This window comes from Chiloscyllium plagiosum, chromosome 45, assembly GCF_004010195.1.
Source record: "Chiloscyllium plagiosum isolate BGI_BamShark_2017 chromosome 45, ASM401019v2, whole genome shotgun sequence".
NCBI classification, from domain to species: Eukaryota; Metazoa; Chordata; class Chondrichthyes; order Orectolobiformes; family Hemiscylliidae; genus Chiloscyllium; species Chiloscyllium plagiosum.
This window is the reverse complement of record NC_057754.1, coordinates 6,672,993-6,683,083: the sequence shown is the minus strand read 5'-3', so window position 1 is coordinate 6,683,083 and position 10,091 is coordinate 6,672,993.

Below are 10,091 nucleotides of genomic sequence, written 5' to 3'. Positions count from 1 at the left end.
CTGTCCTGGGAGGGTTTGATGGGGGGACAGTGTAGAGAGAACTTTATTCTGTATCTAACCCCGTGCTGTCCCTGTCCCTGGTGAGTGTTTGATGGGGGACAGTGTAGAGGGAGCTTTACTCTGTATCTAACCCTGTGCTGTCCCTGTCCTGGGGAGTGTTTGATGGGGGACAGTGTAGAGACTCTGTATCTGACTCCGTGCTGTCCCTGTCCTGGGGAGTGTTTGATGGGGGACAGTGTAGAGGGAGCTTTACTCTGTATCTAACCCTGTGCTGTCCCTGTCCTGGGGAGTGTTTGATGGGGGACAGTGTAGAGACTCTGTATCTGACTCCGTGCTGTCCCTGTCCTGGGGAGTGTTTGATGGGGGACAGTGTAGAGGGAGCTTTCCTCTGTATCTAACCCCGTGCTGTCCCTGTCCTGGGGAGTGTTCGATGGGGGGACTGTTGGACTGAACGACTACGTCTGCTTTCTCAATCAGTGCGCCCTTTTACATGTTACAGCGGTCAGAGCAGAGTTACCAAGCACCTGCAGCTGTGGAATTGATGGTTGCAGATTGTGTCTCATCCTCTCTGTCCAATAATAATTTCTTGAGGAAAACTCAATAATCTGTCAATCTCCGAAGCAGTGAGGCCAGGGGACAACTCTGCTGCCTGCTAATCTAAAGTAACCCGCGCTGACTCACTGACAGTGTGCTGGTGTTTATTAGCAAATAAAAAGGGCTGCTTAAATATTGGAAACTCTGTTAATTAAATCATCGCATTGTCCTTTCAGCTTGATGCTGGGTTTAATTAAGGAAGCCTGGATGTCATCTTTGCTTCCAAATCCAACCATGATCCGAACTAAAGCTGCCTGGCTTTGTTCTCACCCTGACTCAGACGTACCTTCCCCGAGCACAGTCGGTCGCTCCGTTCTTGTGTAAACCCTGTGTTATTCAGAAAATGGCAGCGCCCGTTTAAATTGGTGGGGGATGGAGAGGGTGGCTGGGCATGGTGTCTTGCGCGACACATGCTTTTAAAGCTCATGCTTTTGAAATGGTGTTCCCAATCGCGTCACAATGAGTTCGGGTTTTCACCAAACATTGAACGACCCGTTACAGCGTTAAGAAGTCTCTCAGCGTCAGTACAGAAACGAGTTGAGAACAGGAATGGGCCGGATGAGCCGAATGGTCCTTTCTCTCTGCCACTGCACCTCTGCTTCTATGATACCAGCACTTATTTTTTTAAGCAAGATTAGAGTGGTGCTGGAAAAGCACAGCAGGTCAGGCTGCCTTTGGCGACACCGTGGCTCAGTGGTTAGCACTGCTGCCTCACAGCACCAGGGACCCGGGTTCGATCTCACCCTCAAGGCGACTGTTTATGTGGAGTTGGCACATTCTTCCCCAGTGTCTGTGTGGGGTTTCCTCCGAGTGCTCCAGTTTCCTCCCCCAGTCCAAAGATGTGCAGTGTAGGGTGGATTGGCCTTGCTAAATTATCTCATAGTGTTAGGTGCATTAGTCAGAGGGAGATGGGTCTGGGTGGATTGCTCTTTGGAGGGTCGGTGTGGGCTTGTTGGGTCAAAGAGCCTGTTTCCACACGGTAGGCAATCTAATCTAATCATCTGAGGAGCAGGAAGATTGACGTTTCGGGCAAAAAGCCCTTCCTCAGGAATGGCTGACTCCCTGATGAAGGACTTTTGCCCGAAATGTCAATTCTCCTGCTCCTCAGATGCTGCCTGACCTGCTGTGTTTTCCAGCACCACTTTAATCTTGACTCTGATCTCCAGCATCTGCAGTCCTCACTCTCGCCTCTTTTTTTTCAAACAGACAGACAGGCTGGAAATCATGAAGCAGGGATTTTTCAATCAGTTCTTTACCCACACCATGGGAAATTACGGTCAAATGAGAAAATCAGAAGATTTACATGAATTCAAGCCTGCAGCTCGCATCTAGAGGAGAAATTATTTGCTTTTTCCCTTCCCTCTCTCGTCCCAATAAAGACTTCCCGCCCCTCCAGAAATATCCACTCACCCCTGAACTGTACAGCCAACAGGGTAGATGAGGGCATCAGATAATAAATGGTTACTGATAGACACAGGGGATGGGCTAAACTGTGGTAGATGGATTCCAGCACAAGCAAGTGGGAGGTTGTCTATTTCAGATCGCACAAGGATAGATCAGGGCACTTTCCAACTCCGTGACCCAGACCCCTGTCTCCTCCCTCTGCACCTGGATTCTTGGCTTCCCAACTGACAGTCCACTGAAGGTAATCATCAGAAAATCCCCCACGACAATCCTCAACACCACAGCCCCTGCAAGGATGTGTATTCTGCCCATTTACCGTACTCCCTGTACACTCCCCCACTGTGTGGGCTGATTTCGTCCTGAACTCCAAATACATGTTCGCTGACGCCAGCACCATTGTAGGCTGGCTATCTAACAATGACGAGACAGAGTACAGGAACGGGACAGAGCGCCTGGTGTAAAGATGAGAATCCCTCCCTCAACCTCAGCAGGATGAAGGAGCTGCTCACTGAACAAAAGGAAGGGGAGTGGAGGGCAGTCCCCTATCTGCATCGATGGAGCTGAGGTGGAGATGGTCAAGAGCTTCAAATCCTCAAGAGTGATCATCCCCCAACAATCTGTCCTGGTCCACCCACTTTGATGCTACGGTCAAGAAAGTACAATAACACTTCTACTTCCTTGGTATGCTACGGAAATTCAGCATGCCTAGAAAGATTCTTACCGACTTCAAGAGTCCCCTCCACCAACCATGGCCCTGCAGGCTCTAGACTCTCCCGCAAGGGAAAACACCCCTTATATCCAACCCCCTGTCAAATCCACTCAGAATCTTACAGGTATCAATAACTCCTCATTCATTGTACACTGCCTCCTCAAGAGGCTCAGGAAATTCGGCACATCCTCACAGATGTTTACCAATTTTTAGAGAAAACATCCTATTCGGATGCATCACGGCCTGGTACACCAACTGCCCTGCCCAGGACTGTGAGAAACTACAGGGAGCTGTGAACACAGCCCAGTCCCTCACACAAATCCAACCTTCCATCCACCGACTCCATCTACACTCCCCACTGCCTCAGGAAGGCAGCTGACATCATCAGAGACCCCTCCCACCCCGGTTATAATCTCTCCCACCCTCTTCCCTCAGGCAGGAGGGACAAAAGCTTAAACTCACGGACCGACAGATTCAAGAAAAGCCTCTTCTCTGCTGTTACCAGACGCATGAACGGCCCTCTCAAATTTCAAATCTAATGTTGATCCCGCTCTCTCTGCACCTTCTCCACAGCCATAACACTGTATTCCTCGCCCTGACGCACTTTGTATGATATGACCTGCCTGTACTGCATCCAAAGCAAAACCTTTCACTGCATTTAGGTGGCAACAGTAAATCAAATCGAAATTCTAGATAGTACGAATTTAAATACAGTGGATGTCCAAAGAGACTTAGGGTTGACGTACACAGATCTTTATAATACCACGAACAGGTGCAGAAAATAATCACGGCAGCTAATGGAATGGTAGTCTTTATATTCAGAGGTCTGCGGTACAAAGATGCAGACATTAAATTGCAGTTATACAAAACCCTGGTCCGACCCCAGTTGGAGTACTGTGAGCATATCCGGACACACATTAGGAAGGACACACTGGCCTCAGAGGGACTACAACGTGGGTTCACAAGAGCTGACACCTGGACTTCGGGGGGTCGGGTTATGAGGGGGAGATGACCCAAATTAGGTCTGTTTTCCCTTATTCAGAACTTCAAAGGGGGCCATCTGATTGAAATCATTGACACATTAACAGGAAAAGACAGGGGGTGCAAAGATCAACTATTCGCACTGGCAGAGGATTCCAAAATCTAGGCGTGTGGTCTGAGAGTCAGGGCCAAAATGTTCCGGAGAGGTGTTAGGGCGCACTTCCACACTCAAAGATTTGGAGCTCTCTTCCGCAAACAGTAGTGGATACCGGATCAGTTGTGAGTTTGGATTCTGAGAGAGATTGATTTTTTTTTGCTAAGCAAACATATCAAGGGACAATGGGATATGCAGACATATGGAGTTAGGCCGCAGACAGGGTCACGACCTCTTTGAATGGTGGAACAGGCTCGAGGGGCTGAATGGCCTTCTCCTTCTGTTCCTGTAGGCGAAAGCGAGGACAGCAGATGCTGGAGGTCAGAGTCAAGATTACAGTGGTGCTGGAAAAGCACAGCAGAGGCATCCGACGAGCGGGAAAATCGACGTTTCGGGCAAAAGTCCTTCATCAGGAAAACTGCTCGAGCGTTCCTGCCCAGTGCCCTCCCTCAACTTCGCCACCTGCTGCCGGAGGCCCGGTTACAATTTGTAGGATGACATGGGACACAGTTCTCTCTGTTGTTACTTGGCTCTGACCTGTTCCCCCTTTCACTCGGAATGCCTCCTGATTGGGACTGAGCGCCACCCCTCAAACAGAGCCTTCACCTTGGAAGCTTATTTTCGGTTTCAAAGCCAGGATGATGATTGAAGCAAACGTTGGACAAAGAAAAGAAAGTTCATCCATCGCAGATGTCAAAAACGTCAATCACTCCTCAAATGAGCAAAATTTGAGCAGTCACAGGAGTAGGCCATTCGGCCCTTCAAGCCTGTTCCTCCATTCAAAGAGGTCGTGACCCTATCTGTGGCCTAACTCCATGTGTCTGCGTGTATCCAGTTGTCCCTTGATACGTTTGCTTAAGAAACAAAAATATCAATCTCTCTGATTCCAAACTCACAACTGATCTGGCATCCCCTGACGTTTGTGGAAGAGAGCTCCAAATCTTTTGGGTGTGGAAGTGCGCCCTAACATCTCTCCAGAACGCTCTAGCCCTAACTCTCAGGACCACGCGCCCAGATTCTGGAATCCCCTGCCAGTGGGAACAGGTCATGTTCGTGCCCCCTGTCTTTTCCCGTTAATGTGTCCTTCGGTGTGGCTGGGTCAGAATCCTGGAACTCCCTCCCTCAGGGTCAACCTGTGGACTGCTGTGGTTCAAGGAGGCATTCCCCCTGTGCCCCCCCCAAACTTCTCAAGTGGGCAACTAGTGATGGGGCACTCATAAAGTCTCGAGATCCAGGGCAGCTCACCCCTCATCCCCCACCTTCTTAAGCCGGCAATGAGGGACTCATAAAGTCTCAGGGATCCGCAGCACAGTCAAAAAGGCTCTTTGGCCCATCGAGTCAGACCACGACTGTTCTAATCCCATTCTCCAGGGGGAATTAGAGACAAACAACGACCCACAAACTGGTAACGAATAAATCACAAAAGGGCTGGGGGAGGGAGGATCTCAGACTGTGTCAGTTTCAATATTGTCAGACCTCTTCTGGGGACTCATAATTCAAGCACCCGTCAAGCCGTTTGAAAAGGAGAGACACAAACAGGCATTTTCCTTCCTTGTTTCAACATTGTAGCGTGGGTCTTCCCTTAATCTGTCTGCTCAGACACACCAGGCAGAACGTCATCACTCTTAACCATTACTCCCTGCGTCTTGACACCCAGCCAATTCATATCCAGCTGGCTGCCATCCCCACTTGTTAAGCGAGCTTCAAATATATTGCTGCTAGGAGCATCAAATTACCGAGTTTGAACTGACTGGGTCTGCAGCGATAGATTAATGTGTGATTTGAGGAAGGTCATACCGCTGAACCCAACAAGAGCAGAGATTAAGCACGGCTACAAAGGACGGAGGAAGCTGAAATGATTCATCCTGCACCCCCTCAGGATTGAAAAGCCAGAAAACTGACTCTGGAAGAGGCCACGACGGTTTCTGCCACTTGTGAAGAGGCTGTACATTGCTGTGTAAATTGGTGTTCCCTTTCTGGAATTGGTTTTCTTGCATTCAGTCCTGATGATTGCAAAAACAATTTCATTTTACTTTTGTGATTCGTTCTTAGGGTCACTGGCTAGGCCAAGCCTTTCACCTCCGTTCTCTAATTACCCCCTCGAGAAGGGAGGGGGTGAGCTGGCTTCCTGAACCGCTGCAGTCTGTGTGCTATTAGGGAGGGAGTTCCAGGATTCTGACCTAGCGGCACCAAAAGAACGGCTGATTTATTTCCAAGTCAGGATGGGGAGGGGTGGGAACTTGCAGGGGGATGCGTGGTGTTCCCATGTATTTGCTGCCCCTTGCCCTTCCAGATGGAAGTGGGCGTGGGTTTGGAAGGTGCTGTCTGGGGAGCCGCTGCAGTACGTCTTGTAGATGGTACACACTGCTGCTACTGAGCGTCAGGGTGTGGATGTTCATGGGTGTGGTGCTAATCAAGCGAGGGATGCTTTGTCCTGACTCTTTTTAGCAACGTACACCTAGTAAAACTCTGCCAGTCTCTTTTCATAACTTCTCTTCACTAACACACATGCTCACATACACTCAAACATACACATACACAAACACACAGGCACACACACAGACACACACACACAAACACAGACACACACACTCACTCGCACACACACAAACACTCTCACCCACATATACATTAATTGCTTTTGGCAATGTTGCTCCTTTCTTCCACCTGCAGTAGTTTTGAACCAGCACACATTCTGACCGCTGCTTCCAGGGAGAAATAAAGCAGTCTGGAAAGATTAAACGGTGCCATTGTTATGAGCAGCAGCAGCCCTGAATCTCTCCGATGGGAGCGCGCATTTGCTTTGAGCTCATTATTTGCATTTGGAATGATCCTGCTAATCGCTCCCGAGCATTGTGGCTGGCAGTTGCTGCCAAGCCAGTCGCTATTCTCCTTTACTTTCAACCAACCATTGCCACCCTCCAGACCCCGAGGCCATTGATTGGGTCCCTGGGGCTTCATCTAATTGGCCAGTCTTCCGATGGTCCATCTGACTGTAAGAGGCATCGCGGGGTCCAGTTTGGATCTTTGCCTCCGACATGACAATCTAATATTGGGGGCATATATCTGAGGGACAATGCCTGGACTCCACTGACCCAGTTTGCGATGAGTAAGGAAGCGCAGGGACCCTCCTGGCGGCTAAGTAAATGCAGTGCAAGAAGTCATCCGGTTCAACCGGACAATAGGGAGCAAATGCTCCCCCTGGTGTGCAGTGGGAGGAGACAGTTCAGAACGAGGTGATAGCGGGTTGGGGGAGGGGGGTGGGGAAGGAAGGGGCAAACCTCCAAACCTTTGGTGAGAGGGGGTTGTGGAGGGAGGAGTGGAGTTGTGAGGGAAAACTCCCACGTACAGCAAGGAGGAGAAGCCTATCACCTCCCCCCATCCCAATGACCGAAACCTGTTAGCCCCTCCTCTTCCTGACACAGCTGTGGGGCTGGGTCAATGGAAACATTCCCTCTGCCAGGTACATAGGTGACACCGAACCAAGGCAGTGGCCTGGTACAGGATGCAGACAAACCTTGTTCTCACTGCACTGGGGGGACCAGGCACGACAGGCTGAATGGCCAGGCCAAAGGGTTGATTGGGATAAGAGTTATAGAGTCATACAGTGCAGCAAGAGGCACTTCGGCCCAACTCGTCCATGCCGACCTTAATCCCAAACGAACCTAGTCCCTTCTCATCGACTCATACAGTCATACAGCACAGAAACAGACTCTTCAACCCAACTAGTCTGTGCTGACCCATAATCCCCAAACTAAACCAGTCCCACCTGCCTGCTCCTGGCCAATATCCCTCCAAACCCTTTCCTATTCATGTCCTTAAAATGTTGTAACTGTACCCACAATCCACCACATTCCTCAGGAAGTTCATTCCACGCACGAACTACTCTCTATTGCCCCTCATGTCCTTTCTAAATCTTTCTTCTCTCACTTTAAAAACATGCCCCTTAGTTTTGCACTCACCTATCCTAGGGAAAAGATCTTTGCCATTCACCCTATCCATGCCCCTCATGATTTTATAAACCTCGAGAAGGTCACCCCTCAGCCTCCAACACTCCAGTGAAAATAGTCCCAGCCTATCCTTATAAAACAAACCCTCCATTCCCGACAACATCCTGGTAAATCTCTTCTGAACCCTCTCAGGTTAATAACTTCCTTCCTGTAACAGGGCAACCAGAATTGGACACAGTATTTGTCCTATCCATGCCCCCCCCTATGATTTTATAAACCTCTATAAGGTCACCCCTCAGCCTCCTACGCTTCATGAAAATAGTCCCGGCCTATCCAGCCACTCCTTATAACTCCAACCCTCCATTTCTGGCAACATCCTGGTAAATCTCTCCAGAACCCTCTCCAGTTTAATAAAATCCTTCCTGTAACAGGGTGACCAGAATTGGACACAGTATTCCAGACAAGGCCTCACCAATGTCCTGTACAACCTCAACATGACGTCCGAACTCCCATACTCTGAGCAATGAAGGCAAGCATGCTAAAAACCTTCTTAACCACCCTGTGATGCAAACTTCAAAGAATTAGGTACCTGTACCCCTAGGTCTCTCTGTTCTACAACACTACCCAAGGCCCTAATTTTTTAATTGCATAAGTTGTCTTATTGGGGAAGAGGTTGGGACACAGGATAGGTTTGTAACCAGCTAACAGAAATGTACATGGTCCTGAGAGATCTGGTCAGGGTGAATGTGGAGAGGGACCATCCTGCTTGTGAGAGAATCTAGAACTGAGCAGTGTGTATGTGTGTGTGTCTCTGTGTGTGTGTGTCTGTGTGTGTGTCTGTATGTGTGTGTGAGTGTGTGTCTGTGTGTGTGTATGTATATATGACTGTTCAAAAATTCAGGATAACCCACTGCTGTACATGACATTGGTTCGGCCACTTTGGAAAACTGTGCTCAGTTCTGGTCTCCCAGATGTCGGAAAGATGTTGTCAAACTTGAAAGGGTGCAGAAAAGATTTACAAGGATGCTGCCAGGGTTGGAGGGTTTGACTACAGGGAGAGGCTGAATAGGCTGGGACTGTTTTCCCTGGAGCATCGGAGGCTGAGGGGTGACCTTATAGAGGTTTATAAAATCATGAAGGGGGCATGGATAGGGAAAATAGATAAAGTCTTTTCCCTGGGGTGGGTGAGTCCAGAATTCGAGGGCATAGGTTTAGGGTGAGAGGGGAAAGATATAAAAGGGAACTGGGGGCAACTTTTTCACACAGAGGGTGATATATGTATGGAACGAGCTGCCAGAGGATGTGGTGGAGGCTGGTACAATGACAACATTTAAAAGGCATCTGGATGGGGATATGAGTAGGAAGGGTTTAGAGGGACATGGACCACAGTCCAAAGATGTGCAGGTTAGGGTGGATTGGCCGTGCTAAATTGTCCCATAGTGCCCAGGGATGTGCAGGTTAGGGTGGGTTGGCCGTGCTAAATTGACCCATAGTGCCCAGGGATGTACAGGTTTGGGTGAATTGGCCATGCTAAATTATCCCATAGTACCAGGGGTGGAAAAGGCAGGAAAGTAAAGTTGAGGATTATTGGATCAACCATGATCTCATTGATTGGCCAAATGGCCTAATTCCATTCCTATATCTCATGAACTTAATTATAGCAGTTTCAAACTCAAAGAAAATGCATAATATTATGCTTCTCTTTTCACAAAACACCCATGCTATTACAGGAAATCATTTCATATGCAATCCAGGATCAGGGTTCAGAAATGATTTACAAGGATGTTGCCAGGGTTGGAGAATTTGAGCTATAGGGAGAGGCTGAATAGGCTGGGGCTGTTTTCCCTGGAGCATCGGAGGCTGAGGGATGACCTTATATGGTTTAAAAAATTAAGAGGGACATGGATAGGATGAATAGACAAACTCTTTTCCCTGGGGTGTGGGAGTCCAGAACTACAGGGCATAGGTTTAGGGTGAGAAGGGAAAGATATAAAAGAGAACTAAGGGGCAACTTTTTCATGCAGAGGGTGGTGCGTGTGTGGAATGAGCTGTCAGAGGAAGCGGTGGAGGCTGGTACAACTGCAACATTTAACAGGCATTTGGATGGGTATATGAATAGGAAGGGTTTGGAGGGATATGGGCCAGGTGCTGGCAGGTGGGGCTAGATTGGGTTGGGATATCTGGTCGGCATGGACAGGTTGGACCGAAGGGTCTGTTTCCATGCTGTACATCTCTATGACTCTATATGCAGGTTAGGGTGGATTGGCCGTGCTAAATTGTCCCATAGTGCCCAGGGATG